Below are 15,278 nucleotides of genomic sequence, written 5' to 3'. Positions count from 1 at the left end.
GACTTTCTGGCCTGAGAGTCAAGACGCTGAGATTCGTCCTCCCCTCCAGCCTGGCGTTTCCTAATCTAAAAAAGAACAACCCGATTTCTGGAGCTGCTTGCTTTGGCATTTCAAAAATCCACGCCAGCCCATGCTGACCTTTTCTCTCCGAAGGCACGGGGGCCGACACATGCGCCCCCAAGTCACGTTTCGCATTGTTCGCTGTTGTTTTTCCCTGTCCCTGTGCCTACGGGGCAGGACGCACGCAGCGCTGGTGCGGCGGGCGGGCGTACCGGGGGTATGACATAATGCAATAACCGAACTAGCCGCATTTATTTATTTTGAAAAAATATTAAGGGCAGCTGCTACTTAGCGCCGACTGAAACATTTTATTGATTTTCTAAAGCAGGAGCGTCCCCTTTTGTGTTGTAACCCAGCATTGCTTGAACCCGGTGGTTGGACTATTCCAGAATAACTCATCTACGTCACATTTTCCTCCTCTTGATAAATATATAGAGGCTCTCCAGCCCTGAAGGTACGCACCTGGGTAACAACCAGAGAGGTCACTGCCTGACATGCTTGCTCTGCCCCATCTTGCTCAGGCATTATCTCCAAGCAGATCCAACTCAACAAGGGACTTCTCCTTCCCCATTCATCCTGTAACATGCCCGTAACATCTTACCAGCTATTGTGCAGCACCCAGCACAATAAAGCCTTAATTAACAACATGGACAAGGACCAGTGATAGCCCGAGTAGGCTTTTGTTGTATGATTCCCTATATTAATCCTTTCTGGTTATTCTAATTTTGGAAGGATGAGTTTCGAGACGGTGGCGATGGGGATCTCCAGCTGCGTTTCTTTGGTGCTTTCTCATGGGCTGGTTTAACATTTGCTTCCTTGGCGCGTGTTTGTTTCCCAGGGAGGAAGATCGCAGAGCTCTTTTGTCGCCCGTGCCCAGCAACGCTGCCTGCTCTGCTTGCGCCCTACCTCCTCACCCCAGGCAGCCCCGCCGCTCGCCAGCCTGCCTCGCAGCGACGCTGCTCCCCGCTCCAAACCTCCGCAGCCTGCAAAAAAGCAGCCCTTGAAGTTAACATCCCACTAAAATGAATGTTGTGGGGGATGCTTAAAGAGCAGGCGCAGTCTGGGGAGGGAGACTTCAAAGGAGGCAAAGCACGGCGGCCGGGACGGTGCCGAAGGGAGCAGAGCTGCCGGGACAACGCGGGCCGGTGGGGAAGGGGGCCGGGACTGCCGGGGCAGCCACACGCGGGGTTGGTGGGGAGCGTGCCCGCTGGTGTCCCTTATAAGAAATTTGTTATTGCAATTCAAACTCCTCTCAGCAAAGATGCTTGGTCAGAAACCGTATCCACTCCGGAGGTGCCTGAAGGCAGCATCGTCGGCCCACGGGCAGCGTGCCCTGCACCGACCCACTGAGCGGGGCTGGGGTCTCGGCTTTGACCCACGCTGTTTTTTACTTCCCCAAGTGGAAGGGGAAGGGGGGAGGAAACAGTCTATAAACTTCTCGGCGACTGCCGAAATCAGTACCAGCTGCCGGTGCTGCACCGCGCCGCCGCTCGCACCCTTCATCCCCCCCCTCACTGCCTGACCCCAGCCCCAGCCCCAAACACAAGGCAAGAAGGTGGGCCAGCACCTTCCTGGTCGGGATTTTGGCTGGCCGAAGCCCACGTGGAGGGAGAGAGGCTGGGCCCCGGGGGCAGAACCATTTTTTTACATTCCCAACTTTAAAAGAAGTTGAAAAAGCATCCTTTAAAAAACAAACAAACAAACAAACCAACAACCAAACAAACAAACTCAAACAGTTTTGCTGCATTTCCTATTTCATTTGCGCTCTTGGTCATGTTATGGAAATGATTTCAATCCCTTTGTAACGAAAACCACCCTAATCCTATATAAGCGAAGACCTCGGGGACCTGTTGCAAAATTTCCTGCAACCAGGGCCGTGCTTTTGCTACCACCTTACATCAAGCCAGCAGTTCTCGGCTCTCGTGGTTTCCACGCTGTGCTCTTGGGCTGGGGAATGCTCCTTATGGGGCTGGGAAATGTTCCTAAAGCAAGGAAAAGACAGAGCAGCAAGCCCTCTATTCACTGTACGGAGGAAACTGCATTGGGTCTGCGATACAGCAGTGCGTAACAGCTGTATTCTGTGTTACATGCTACAGGGTAAGAGAAATGCTTGGAAACTATATGTTCAGCAGGGAGCTTCACCGTATATCATCTCTCAGTCCAGATACTATAATCATGAGTTGTTATAATATAGTATCACGCCTTTCAGCTGTACCTTGGAGAATCGCAAGGTGCCTTAGGGGCACCAGTTGATTAAATCCCACATGCGCTGTAAGAGAGGAAGGGATGTACTGCAATTTCCCAACCAGGGAAACTGAGGCACATGCAGAGAGAGCAAGTACATAGCAAACCTGTGCGTGAGCTGGGATTAAAACTAAGCTCTGCAAGGTCCTGCTGTGCTACTACACTGGCTTAGCAGACAGAGGAAACTCTGCCCCCCTCCCTATGAAATCTGCTATGGGCTTTGCTGCTTCTTTTATAAGTCCCATAGATCCATACCTCGTCATTCAGCTGCCATAGGAAAGCTGCAGCCATTCCTGCAGGAGCACAGTAGGAAACCTCCGTGGGTCCGGCTCGCGGGAGCGGAGCTGAGAAGTGCCACAGAAGTAGCCGCCAGCTGAGTGACTTGGCAGGCTTTGACGAACGCCTCGCCGAGCCCCTCTGGGATTAAAGGATCATAAACATGAAGCACAACCTTAGGAGGGTCCATTAAAGCACAAAATCGTTATGGAAAAGCTCTCTATAATTTAAGAGGGGACGGAGCCAGAAGGGCCCCGTTGAGTCATTTTATAGGTCCTGAAGGCAAGCAGGGCTGTGCTTCCCCTTTTGGTGCATTGTTGGGGGATCAGAGCCAGCCCAGGCACAAGGCACTGGGTTTACTGGGACACTTCAAGATGGGCTCTCCAGAAACAAGGGGCAGGAGGAGGCAGCCACCACGAAGGGTCTGGCTGCAGTGGTGTGGCAGCACTGGGTAGGAGAGGAGGGAAGACCAGCCCGCAGGTTTTTTGGGGTATTATCCCTCTTCCTCAGCCAGGAGCTGATCCTCCTTCCCCCTGCAAGACTCGAACCGCAGCGAGCAAGGGCCAGGTTTCTGACATGAAGATCACAAGCCAGATTCAGAGTATAATTTCTCTAATATACGTAGCACTCTTTTAAGTGAATTGAGAAGCCACTGAAGTCCCCTCACCTTATTAAGCTCCACGTGGGATGCTCCCAGGTTTTTGGCGCAGCACTCCTCTATTTGAGTCACCTGGAGGGAGTAACTGAGGAGGAACAGTGCAGACATGACACCTCTCATCACTCCTCTGCCTGCAGTGGACATGTTTCCACACATCCCACCACCAAAGCGTGTCCCTCATGCAACAAGCAGGTGCCCACCTCCTTCCGTTACCATTTATATGTTTTCAAAATCACTACTTAGAGCCACATTTTCAAAAGCCATCAGCATCCAACATCCCAAAGGTCCAAAGAAGAAGAAAGGGAGAGAGTAGGTCACACAAAAGGGGTTTCTTATCTTGTGCACTTCTTTCCTTCTCTCATGCTGACAGATTGGGTCTGTGAATGAGCGGGTTTTACTCTTTGATGTGGATCTTATATAGAATATGTGGTAAAACGTTACAGGACATGATCTGAAACACAAGTACATGTCAAGATGGGGACAATAACCCAGGTATAGCAGCTTCCTTTGGGTGACCTCTGTATCTGGTCATAATATTGCTCCACCAGCTGATATAGGCTGCTTTAATGTGCAGTGGACACTCACAGAAAACAGCAGTGGATATAGCCTACCAGATCTTCTGGTCCTGCCAGGGCTGATAACCAGGCGTTAGCCAAGCGGTGGCTGAGCAGCAGCCACATCTGCCCACCACCACCCTGGTCCTGGTGCCCTGTGTGGGATGGGAACGGATGGGTTAAGCCCTGGGAGCACGGGAAGGGCACTGGCAGAGCCACGCCAGAGCCCTGGGGCACAGCAGCACTGCTGTCCACAGGGTAGACCGAGCTCATTCACCTCGCCATAACGGGGAAGCCAAAACACCCTGTTAGCACTGAGCTGCTGTGAAATTCCCATTTTTCCAGTTGGCCGGAGCCAAAAGAGCTGCTGGAAACCAGAAAGGACCAGTGGAAACGAGATCCCGCACTGCAGCAGCGGCCAGAGCAGGGCGTCTCACCCGGGGTTAAAGGCTTCGGCTTGCAAATTGCCGGCTTTGCTCTAAGAGCAGCTTTGCGCTGACCTCTCCAGTCTTGGGTGGGATTTAAAAAACCAGTGGAAACAGATCAGCTCGGTATTGCTTTCTACCTGGTTTCACCTTGTTTTACGCGGCAGCCAGGTTCAGAGAAGAGCAGGGCACAGCGATACCTCGCGTAGCTGGCAGCGAGCATCCTCCGCCCCTTCTCCTGCTTGCTGGAGAAAATAATTAAAAAAAAAAAAAAGACCATCAGAGAATCGCTCCATGGTATCTTCCTCCTCCCTGCATTTTATTTTCCTTTCCCGAGTCCCTCCCCAGCTAGGGCTGCGGCAACGGCAGCATTAGGAAAGGGCCAGCCTGTCATCTGTCAGACGTGCGCATACACAAACCACCGCCGCTCGCACACACCAAGCAGTTAAGCTTTCCTAAGTGGTCCTGGGCAGCCTGTCAAGTCCCGAGCTTGTCTGCAGAATGTGGTTGTAATTAGATAATTAATAACTTTGAGAAGGAAAGGAAAGGAAATAAGCTAAATGGAAGCTTTCCTTAGTGGGAGGAAATAATTATATCTGCTTTTTGATATATGAGCTGAGGTGGCTTTCTGAAGGCAGAAACAGCATCTCGCCTGCAAAACCATCCCTCCCCCAAGTTAGCTGGGATCTCCCATGGGCACTGCTGGCTCACAGAGTTTGTCCCACCAGCCCACAAATGAGCGGCAGCAGGTTGCTGCAGATCGGAGCAGACCCCGCAGGTAACAGGGCTCCCCGACGCGTTGCTGCATCTCGTCACATCCCGATAAATGGGGCAGAGGAGAGACGATACGCAGGGTTGGGTCGCCAGGAACCGGCGTGGAAAAGAGGGGTTTAGCACAACATCCCTCGGGGCTGGAGATGCTGCTGTCAGCACATGGACTTTTTGATGGATGCATCGCTCCTGCCTACGGATTTACCATTTCACAGTACAGTGCAAAAAAAGGCTGTGACACTACCAGGCTCCGGGCTTAGGCTACACCTCCAAAAGCCAAAGGAACCGTTTAAGTTTAGGTTGATTGTTTTTGTTGTTCTTGGATGTGCTTAGCTATTGCATAAATGCGTTCCCTCAGGATGGAAAGAAGACGTATTCATTTCCAGCCGGGTTTGCCTGATTTTGCAGGAGGAGCTGAGAGCGGCTGTGGGTGGGGTTTCTAAAGCCCATCTCGGGCGCCTGAGCACCCCATCTCCCCGTTTCGCTCGCTTAAGGGGCGGTGAGGGCTGCTCCTGGTGCATTGGATCTTGCCCAGCTGCTGGATGAACCGTGTGCCTCCACGCTGCTGGGACCAGGAGCAGGTTTCGACGTGCGGTTATGGGTGTTCATGAACCACAGCCTTGATTTGTAGGGGAAAAGAACTTACCAGACCACATATCTCAGAAGGGTGTCCTGTATTCGGTGTATTTATTTTTCTTATTTTTTTTTTTTTTTTCCTTCTCTCCAGACTGTCCAGTGTCTGAGACTGAAGTGGAATTGGGATATATCCAAGTTTGTAGCTTCTGAAACCTTAACAACCTCAAGTAAACTGGTCCAAAAGACCCCTCTTGACCTCCCTCGCTCTGAACTCTTGCGGAGCACTTAGACTGAGCAGAAAGCAGCACCAAAGCTAACGGTCTGAAACTTTGCAACATCTCTCCCCAAGCGACTGACCAAAGAGAAAAGAGAAGCAACATTCCTGGTTGTTCGTTGTTGTTGGGTTTTGTGTCTGTCTGTCTGTGCGTTTGGTTTTATTTCTAATTTTTTTTTTTTTTTCTGAAAAATCTTAATTCAGGAATACATTTATGAGAAATCTTTGGGTTTGGATTTTACTTCCCCTTAGCTGTATTCTTTTTTGGTTTTTTGTTTTTTGTTTTTTTTTGTCTATTTTTTAAAATTCAAAACCTGATTTCTTGTACAGTAATGTCAAAACTGGACCAAGGCTCTCAGAAAAAAAAAGAAGAAAAAAGCCCACCGTGTCCCCAGCTCCCTGCATGATTTGTTTCAAGTACAGCCTGGATTACAGACTGCCCTCCACACTCTACCACCTCTTCCTTATTGCTCCATGATTTGCTACCGCTCACCCCCCCCCCCGCCCTTTTTTTTTTTTTTTTTCATTTTCTGTTCCAGTGTATATGTTGCTTATTTGTTTTATTTATTGAGATATTTTTAACGAGCTAAGAGACTGCAATGTTGCTGTGTATACTGCTTCTCTTGCCAATAAAAATAAAGATGTCATGCAGCTACCGGGGGTATGAGATTTACATTCTTGACTGCACAGCCCCGAGCAGAAGCTGAGCCGTTTCCTTGCACCCCGCAATGTTTCGACACTCACCGATTTGGCTGAAAGCTGTTTCCCAGGTAGTGGGTGATGGGGTGCAGAAGGTATGAGCGTCGCTTCTCCGGGCTGATGTCTGCCTGCGTATACCAGGAGTAGTCGGTTATCTACTCGCACCCTGGCCAAGGAGGTTTGCTCAGGCTGTAGGTGCTGCCGAGGAGGCACGCACCTCTTCAGCCCCGTGGCCTCCAGCGCACCACTCGAGCGGCTTCTGCTCTCAGCAGAGCCCTTTAGTAAGCAAAATGCAATGCTTGCCTTCAGCTAGAGTAACAAGCCGGCCTCCATCACGCTTGCTGGTGGAAACGCTAAGGGCAGGCGTTTCTCAAAGAGAAGAGGGGCTGCACGCTGCCGTGCGAGGTGCTGCACGAACACGCGGCGATGGAAAAGCTGTGCCCCAGACCCAGAGAGGCCTTTGCATACAGTGCCCAGAAGAGACGCATAACCCACAAAAGCCAGTTGCACTACAGAGATGGTCACCCAGAGTCGCTGATCTGCTCCTCCTTCCCGCTTACCTTCCACCCTGCGAGCAAACACTGGTGGGCTTTGCTAGTGCTCGCTAACCTTCCTCCACCACCTTGCAGAGCCCTGTCAGACCCTCGGTCATACACATGCTGAAGCCAGGTTTCAATTTCCAGGCCGTAAATAACATGTATAAAAAGAATTCAGTCTGAAAAAAAAAAAATTTTAAAAAATTCCTTTAACGAACAATGGCGGTGGATCTGGAAACATGGGGCTAAATTATCCCGAATGACCTTTTGTTCTCACACCCTTTCCCTGCTGGATTAACAACAACGCTGGTTAGCTTGAGAGCATCTGGGCTGCAACACCGAGGTGAGAGAGAGAGAGACTGATTAAAGGGCAGGTCTCTGGCAAAGGCAGTTTGGGAGCCTCAGCGTTCGTTGTTAGGATTATCAACTCGGCTTTGCAAAGCAAGAGGCAAAACAGATCTTTGTAAGAAAGATCTGCTCGGAAATTGTCAGGGAGTGATGTATTGGGAGGGGAAAGAAAAGATGGTGAAGGATAATCGACTCTGGGGAAAAAAAAAAAAGCAATGCTGTGGTGTCTAGAGACAGTAAAAAATAAATCATGTCATTCCATCTAAACCAGCTTCAGAGAAAAACATTTTAACATGCCAAATCAAGAACATACATGTGTGTATCAGAGGCATTAATTGCCTGATAGGTTTCAGAGCTTGAATGTCAAATGTTTATTTTAAAACAAGCGCAGATGCATAGAGTAAAATACACCACATCCATTAGAAGCTCTTACTTTCTTAAAAGTACATGACATCTCAGTCTGGGCATTTGGTACCAGCAGAGCCAAAAATACCATTTAAGAAGGTGAATTTAACAGATGTCATGCGATGCAGCATGTCATGCAGCAAACGGAATTATTTTTTTTTCCCAGGGTACGCGTGTTTGTGTGTTACTTTCTGCAACTTTGCGAATCTTTAACGATGCTCCAGATGATTGCGCCAAACTGATTTCACCACAAGGAGCGACGTTTTTCCAAGCATGGGCACCCAAATCCAACTTCAGCCTTACTAATGGCTTGTCTGAAGAGCCCGTTGTGCTGCTCCGCTCTCCCATGACATGACCAGGACCAGGAGGAGACGGTCAGACCTACCCAAGCCACAGGTCAGATGTGTGCAGCCGTAGCAGTGCCACCATAGCTGCCATCTGCCTTCCTTAATGCTACAAAGGGTCAGGGCTGCTGAACCCCGTGCTCCGATACCATGCATTTAAGGACCTGTCATGGTAGATCGAAGCGTTTGATCTCTCTCTCTGCAAAGTGCACTAGCAACGAGTAGCGAATAAATGCTCACAAGCACCCGTTGGTACCTCTTCCATGAATTCTGGGGGTTAGCCAAGGCTCCTGGGGGTGAATGGCCTTGGAGAGGTAAATCTGGAGCCCAGAGATATGACACAACATTTTTTTTCAGGCAGAAAAAGTAGTAACTGTAAAAGCTGGTGAGGCCAGTCAGAAAACAGCCATGCCACGGGGCTTGGATGAGTGGTTTCAGCTCCCGAGGGAAGAACTGAGACTATCAAACGCTTCAGAAAGTCCTGACAATTTGAGAGCTGTAAACTCTCCGGATAACAGATTTTTAACAGAAAACACATTTGAATTGATGAATAGAGAGACACGCGTTTCAATCAGCTGCTGAAAAGGCTTTTCATCTTGTATGAGTTCATCTTGCGTGAGTTCATCTTGCATGAGCTGCAGCCCATAGCTAGCGATGTGGGTCAGTTAGGAAGAAGCCGAAGCAAAGGTAAAACCCAGACCCTAAAACTGCAGCTGTGTTGTCATGTGCAGGACATAACATAGATATATTTACTTTTCTTTTTCATACGTAGGAGTTTTTTTCAACAGCGTTTATCGCACCATTCACCCTGATCCCCAAGACGATTGAATTTGTCCTTCCCCAACGCGCTGTGAGAGACGAAGACATGTGCCCCAGGGCAGGGACAGACTCTCTTGTGCAAAAGAGAGTGAAACCAAAAAATCCCTTAATGCAGCAGGTTCAGCCGCAGGCGATAGCTCCCGACAACGTGGTTGCTCCTCCACGGCAGCACGCACGCACACGCAGAGCCTGGCTAAATATTGGTCCTGGACCCTTTGGTCTCTGCGTACATGAAAGGCTACAGAAAGCACCCAGCGCATGCTATTTTGTGCAGGGGTCCGGCTAGCGACAAAGCAAAATATTCACTGGAAAGGAGCCAAGCACCGAGGTGGTGATGTAAAGCGTACTGATATTTTCTTTCTTTTTTTTTTTTTTTTTCCACTCAATCCCAGCTCAGTTTAGCACCACCAAACCCCTCCATTTTCAAAAGGGGGAAAAAAAGTCTTCGGCTGCCACTCGCATTTTCAGCTAGAGTCCTTGATACAGACCAAATGAAAAAATAATTAAAAAAACCCAACGAACAAATCCAAACCCCAAGTCCCACCCCTTGGGATCGCTTTTCTCCTTGGCCTCCGCCAAGGCCACCCCGTTTTCACACAACCGGGGAATGCTGACAGCAAGGAGGGATCCGGGGAAGGGGGGAGCGCTGACAATTTTTCCCAGGGATGCTTGTAAACTTGGAGTCCTCGCTTGGCTGGGACCACCCAGGCACCGTTTCTGGGACGGCGGTTTCAGCCCCCCTCGAAGGGTGACAGCAAAGAAAGGTCTATGTTGGTTAGCATCGTCTCAGCACTGAGACCTCAGCTGGGGGAGCTTGCACCCCACCCAAACCTGGGAGAGCAGGGAGCCCGTGAGCCTTCGGGGGCACCCATATGCAGTCAGCTGTATGATCAGGACAACGATAAATCTTCTATTTACTGCTGTTATGAAGCGTAGTGACGAAGCGGCCTTTATCAGGGTTAAACACAAAGATAAAAATTGTACCCAGAAATCAGACGTGATGTGAAAGTGCTGTTGCCTGACATTTTTGCTGAAACTAATCTCAACTTGTCACCTGCTCAGACTTGAGGAGCAAAGCGTTGCAAGTGGTCGTCCCCCGTACGGCACGACTCTCGTTCCAGTACGGACGTGGCCTCCATCTGTTCCGCCTAGCTTTGCTCACAGCATTGGCCAGAAATGCCCTCAGGTATTTTGGATGATGGCTCTGTTCATTGCTGGATTCAACCAAACGTGGATCTCAAAAACCACAGATGACTTTCGGATGCTTGGAATTTGGAGATCCCTTTCGAAGTACTCACCGAGAGGAGAGATTAAAATTACAGATATCAAGAAGTAATGCCCACCACCCCAAGAAAGCTTCACCAGTGTTTCCCTGGGAGTCTGTGTTGACCCTCACCTGGCTGGTCAATACGTGCAGTGATCTGGGAGGAGCAGACCCTTCCCTCGGGGCCCTCCTCCATCTTCTTCAGGCAGACAAAAACCTCTTCCAGCAGCTGCTTCAGCAGCAGACGGACTGCTGGAAGCCACACAAAGCAAAAGGAGAGGTCAAGCCGGGCAGAAGACCCTCTTCCACAACCCATCCCTTCATCACTCAGGCATGCTCTCTTCACAATGCATTAAAAATCACGTCTCATCTTTAACCCTTTCTCCCACTTCTAGCACCAAATCAGTAGCCATAAGCTGGCCACCTAAACCCCAGTAAGAAGCAAATGCCATACGTTACCAGCATTTCACCCATGTTTTAACGGAATAATTCAAGCTGATGTAGGTTTTTCAGCTGTGTCTTGATGCTTTTTGTGGTTTTGATGCCATTGCACTCGCCTTTGTAGTCTCAGAATTTGTTTTGAGCGTGGTAAAGTGCACTCAGCCCTTTTATGATTTCCTGTCTTGTTTCAGAGCCCGGCACTGAAAGACTTTAGTTGCCTCCTAAATCTTTTTCCAGAACTCTCCTGTCACTTTAAATATTGGCCAGCATTTTGTTAGCTTCAAGACTTTGAAATAATATCAAAGTAAACCTCAAAGGAAAATAACGCAGTAAAGAGTAAGGTTGGAGCTTAATTCATATTTAAATAAAGATCTTTCACTTCAGCTTGGGTTACTGTGTAAAATGACTGGGAGCAAATGGAGCTTTTAAAGGCCTTATTCCCCCGGGGGTCTATTTTAAAATGCTCGGTGAGCCTACCAGGCAGAGGAATGAAATTGCCTTCCCATGAAAAATTCCCTACTATTGGGAAGAAAAAAAATTTGAAGTTCTCCAGAATCAAGATGGACTTTTTCCTCCCTCCCCTCCTGAACTGTGACCCCGGACAGTGTTTGCAAATGGTGCTCCCTCCCTGCAGGCAGGCAGGAACGTTGTCAAAGCCTTTGCAGAAGGAAAAAAGGAGCTAAGGATTGATTTGCAAGTCAAAACATAGCTTTTTCTGTCTGTCTTTCTTTCTTTCTTTCTTTTTTCTGGGGTGAACCGCACATTTTCTGAAATGTGAACAGGAGATATCCCCCTTTCCCCCTCCCAAAGTGCTAGCTTTCAGGAAAGAAAGAAGGAACTAGGGGCTGGTTTCCAACAAACCTCAGCACCTGACAGGGATTTGTACGAGGCCATAAAGGCAGATTTGCAAGCTGACTGCCCAGCACAGGTACGTTTGCAAGAGCAGCCAAGCACACGGCTCTCCTTGACTTTATCTGGGGATCTCCTTTGAAATTCGCCTTGAAGCTTCATATCCTGCTGCAGCGCAGAGCAGAAGTGGTGATGGATTTAGCCTTCCACGTACCCTCTGCCTTTATTTCTTATTTCCTATTCAAGCCCCAGGAACAGTGGGCGGGAGGGACAGCTTTTGCTAACGCCAGCAACTCCAGATCTGCCAAAACCCGAAACAAAGGCTGTGAGAAAAATATTTCTGCAGGAAGCATTTGCTGAAACATGATTCATTTCTTTAAGATAAGTCATATTTCCTCCGGCCAACGCTTACAAAAGGGTTAGCCTCCCTTATCCGTACTCCAGCCTGGATGATGGATACAGCCGGAGCATGTGCTTCCAGCTGAGCCTTTGCAATGCTGGCGTGCTCGCGCCGCGCTCGACGGCATGGCACACCAGCGTAAATTTGCTCTCATGCAAAGGTAGTTTGAGGCTGGGGACTTGCACGGTTTGCTCTGGGTTTTTCCTTATTGTCAGTGTCGTGCGTCCCTCCCCGGCCTGCGCCAAGTCACACCGCCGAAGGGGACTCTCCCCCCCCCAGCTTCACGCCACCACTTCAAGCAGCATTGTTTTCAACCCGGGTCTGACATCCCTGCCTCAGTCGCTGTGGCTTTTTCACCAGCTACTAGAAACAATGGTCTCCGTGGGTCATTCGCAGTTCATCACGTCTTTGAGTTGTCCGGGTAGTTATTTGAAAAAAACATTCCTGCTTCGCACATGGCCGCAAGATACATAATGAAATTTCCTAACATCCCTTATTTCAGAAACCTCTTTCACGAGCGGCCTGCCAGACTGCAGCTTGCTTTCCCAAATTAGTGATCTGGTGGAAACTCAGCAGGAACTGGGCGAGGGACCAGCTGGCACGGTCCCGGCGATGCGCGAGGCAGCGGCTCGCAGAGCGCCGTGGGAGGTGGGGACTCACGCCATCGTCCCCCGGCCCACCTGGGTCTGGCGCCAGGGCTCGGCTCCGGCACCTGCACCACCGGTTTTTTGACCCTGACCCCTCTCTCCTTCCGACAGCCCTTTGCTTCCTCACGCATGGCATGAGGAGCTGGCTGAGCATCTTCCTCCTCCTCACCCCTCTGGGTGCTCAGCAGAGGCTGGGGGCTGCGCAGGGCTCTCCATCCAAGCGGCAGGTAGGGGAAGTCCTGGTGGGGTGATGGACCCAAAATGCTGGGCAGGGAGCTCCATGGGCACAGCCCCTCTCGCCGCGTTGGTGTGGCTCATGCCGAAGCTGGCAGATCCCATCCATGGGGCCAGCCACACATCTGCCACACCAATGCATGAGCCTCACACGTGGCCAACCTTGGCCGCTCTTTAGCATCCATCCAAGATGAGGCCTCTGACCTCCGTATTTGCTCTGCTGTTTCTCCATCGCTTTCCCCTGGACACCTCTATCCCGCTCCGCTGGTCTCCACCAGACCATGTTTCATCAGAGCTTCCTCTACGCAACAGGGATGATCACAGCCAGCGCCTGCTCAGCCCCATGGCCACCACCCTGCCCCAGCAATGCCACCTTCCCTCCGACGGACACATGGCACCAGGCTGTAGGACCTGGTGGGCACTGATGCTCCTGGGGAGCATGAGGACATCTGACCTCAGACAGCTCCTTGCGGTTCGGTGGGAGTGATGCAAGACAAGGAGTTGGGGTCTCCTGGTGGCCTCATGGCATCCCAAGCACCCCGGGTGGGATGCCACAAGAGATGCTGCTGGGAGAGGGGACAGGCGAGCACAGCAATGTTGTTTGCTGCTCCACCCCAGAAAGGGGTGGATGTGGTTGTGCCTGCACTCAATTTTTAACATCTTGGCCATGAAGGGAAGCCAATTTACTTCCAATTGCTTTTCTTTTTTTTTTTTTTTCCCTTTTTTTTCTCCCTGGGATACATGAAGTCAGAGGAGTTGGCTGGAGAGATGTTTGCATGAGTTATTACCTGGCTTGCTCTCCTCACAGGCAGGTCTCCCTGTGACCCCTCGCTCAGCAGCGACGGGGCTGCATCATCGCCATCAGCTACATCCAGGCATCATGCCCCGTGCCACCACCATGCACCTCTGGGCACACTGAAACAGCTGGAGATTCCTGGTGGTCCATGGCCCACTCGTGCCAGGGTTCGGGCTTGTGCTTCAGTCGCCGGTTGCCACCACAGAGCATCCTTGTCTCATCAGGCTGCAAGTGCAAGCTGAGCTACTGGGGGAACTTGCACCACCTAAAAGCCAGCAGAGAAATAAATATCCATCAAATCTTGAGTTCCCAGCCTTCTCACATTATGGCAGTGGGCTGAGGTGGGGTGAGATTTGTCCCTTCTGGAGAAACAACACTGAGCACTACCTTCCACAGCCACAAAAAAGAAACCGCGAGCATGAACGAAGAGAGAGGTGCAGAGGAAGAAGAGGATTAGCATGCAGTACAGAAAGGAAGGTAAGCAAAGACCTGCCTGCTCTTACAGACCACACGTGAATACCTCAGCGTAGAGATGGATGGTTCATTCAGGCTTCAGCTCAAACCCATTTTCCATATATAGAGTGTTGCTCTCAGGCTATAGTTTCATTCATGCTAAACTCTGCTTCTCTACACTGGGATTTCGGCATTGCCTTTGTAAGCCCATACTTGTTAATGCTGACTTACAGCAGAATTAAATCAACAATGCCAACATTTTTGTTGCAAACGCTGCAGGAGCAACGTGTTCCCACTAAAGGAGTGAGAAGACCTTTTACGTTATTAAGAATTGCTCTTTCCTGCTAGTCCTTTGCAAGAAATTCCTCAAAATGTCCATCAGATCTGCAGAGCTCTCACTCCGCACACCTCCGCAACCATCTGGGATGAGTGGGACCGAAGCCCTCGGTGGATGTGTCCCTGCCCTACCCTCCAGCTCCCATCCTGTGTAACATGGTGCACGAGGTCTCCTCCGTCTACATCCCATCCCTCCCCACGATGGATGATGTTAAGGTGTTAGGCAAGAAATAGCACGACACGTAAAGGCAAAAGCTCTCCGACAGGAGGCTGCAGCACACACATCCCCAGCCCTGTTAGGGGCGGCCGCTCGAGGCACGATGGGGGGATTCCGGCCCCAGCACCACAGCACAGCGTGGACTGGGAACGGCTACCTCTGGTAGAGCTCTGCTGGGCTGTAATCAGATCTTACCCCACTGAACCTCATGCTGTGACATGTTTATACGACCAGACCCTTTCCCCTTCATTAGTATTGGGGTCAGGAGAAGCCAAAGGTCAGGCTCGAAGCCGATGATTTCACTTCTAAACAAAACCATCGCCTCCCTCTACCTTCCTCCTCAAAGAGCTTGGCTCATAAATTTTCATTTAGTACCACCAAGCTGACTTTCTCCCCCCCCGTCACGTTCTCTTTAACAAGAGGGATATTTCATTCCCCAAAACCTGAGGGCAGTTCCTTATGATCCTAAGTGCCAAGCTGTTTGGGAAGCTTTGGCCAGTAACCTGCCCCTTGCTTCAGTTTACAAAGTGCCAGCCAGGACTGCTAGAAAACTAAAGGCGGCAGAGATGTGAAAGCTCACGGCTGTCTCTCGCCAGATCGGCAGTCCCACTGCCCGGTTTTAATGGCTCTGCCACCCGCGTTCCCACGGCAT

At 50.3% G+C, this 15,278-nt stretch overlaps 1 protein-coding gene across 1 annotated transcript in view; it reads left to right on the top strand.

Moving 5' to 3' along the window:
* The window catches only part of TWIST2 (twist family bHLH transcription factor 2), a 38,186-nt gene extending 31,880 nt beyond the window's left edge, over positions 1-6,306 (top strand). Inside the window, exon 2 of the mRNA XM_050900281.1 lies at positions 5,716-6,306. The gene's annotated coding sequence lies outside the window, so the exon portion shown is untranslated. The remainder of the gene's footprint in view (positions 1-5,715) is intronic.
* Positions 6,307-15,278: the final 8,972 nt, after the last annotated feature.

Source organism: Gymnogyps californianus, chromosome 7, assembly GCF_018139145.2.
Source record: "Gymnogyps californianus isolate 813 chromosome 7, ASM1813914v2, whole genome shotgun sequence".
Taxonomy (NCBI): Eukaryota; Metazoa; Chordata; class Aves; order Accipitriformes; family Cathartidae; genus Gymnogyps; species Gymnogyps californianus.
This window is presented reverse-complemented; position numbering and strand designations above follow the sequence as displayed.